The following is a 967-nucleotide window of genomic DNA, read 5'->3' on the forward strand; positions in this document are numbered from 1 at the left end:
GATTAGGGGTGGAAGGCATTTGATTCGTCGAGTTTTGGTTAATCAAGAATTGATCAAACCTTTGAGATAAGGATTTCATCTCGGCAGCTATATCATTGGAGTTGTCAACTTGATACAAGCCAACACTTTTCCTTTCACTTGAATTCCTACCATTCTTAGAAGATAAAGTTCAATGCAAAGAATTTTCACTCATACTCTCATAAAGACGCCACACGTCATCCTCATACCTATCAATGTAAGAGCCACCCATGGAAGCATGAACCATGCCCTTGTAATTATCGGATAAACTCTCAAAGAAATATTGAACTAATTGCCATTTGGGCATGTCATGATGTGGACACTTCCTAAGCAATTCATTGAATCTTTCCCATGCCTCATGGAACGTTTCCCTATCCCCGTGTGAAAACTCTTGAATTGAGGTTCTCATGGTATTGGTCTTAGAAACATGATAGTATTTCTTCAAGAACTCTTGTTGCATTTCTGCCCAAGAAGTTATTGAAAAAGGCCTAAGATTGTGAAACCAATATGTTGCCTTGTCTTTAAGGGTGAATAGAAAAAGTTTAAGCCTTAAGACCTCTTCCGGCATTTCCGTATATCTCACGGTGGAATATACTTAAGCTCATCCAAATGCTTGTAAGGTTCTTCACTTGGAAGTCCATGATAGTTAGGAAGCATTTGAATGGTTTGTGGTTTTATTTCATAGTGGTGTGCTCTAATGGTGGCAATTGAATGCATGTGGGTGCATTATATTCATTAAGCACATAATGGGGGGTTGTGGAGCAAATATTGGCCTAGGCATTCCCAATGGAACTTCGCCTTGTTGTTGTGGGTGAATGAATGGTCTAGGCATCCCTAATGGTACTTGAACATTTTCATGATGCACATTAGGGTGGAGGTTGCCTTGTTGGTTTATGTGACCAAGGTCCTCCACATGGTTGTCATTCAAATCCTGCATTGGTGAAATGGA

At 39.9% G+C, this 967-nt stretch overlaps 1 pseudogene; it reads left to right on the forward strand.

Moving 5' to 3' along the window:
- The first annotated feature begins 323 nt into the window (after window positions 1-323).
- LOC132267882 (small nucleolar RNA R71) lies at window positions 324-422 on the forward strand (annotated as a pseudogene).
- Window positions 423-967: the final 545 nt, after the last annotated feature.

The sequence above is a fragment of the Cornus florida genome, unplaced genomic scaffold, assembly GCF_030987335.1.
Source record: "Cornus florida cultivar Cherokee Brave unplaced genomic scaffold, ASM3098733v1 CherokeeBrave_3.0.0_Hap2_Chr07, whole genome shotgun sequence".
Taxonomy (NCBI): Eukaryota; Viridiplantae; Streptophyta; class Magnoliopsida; order Cornales; family Cornaceae; genus Cornus; species Cornus florida.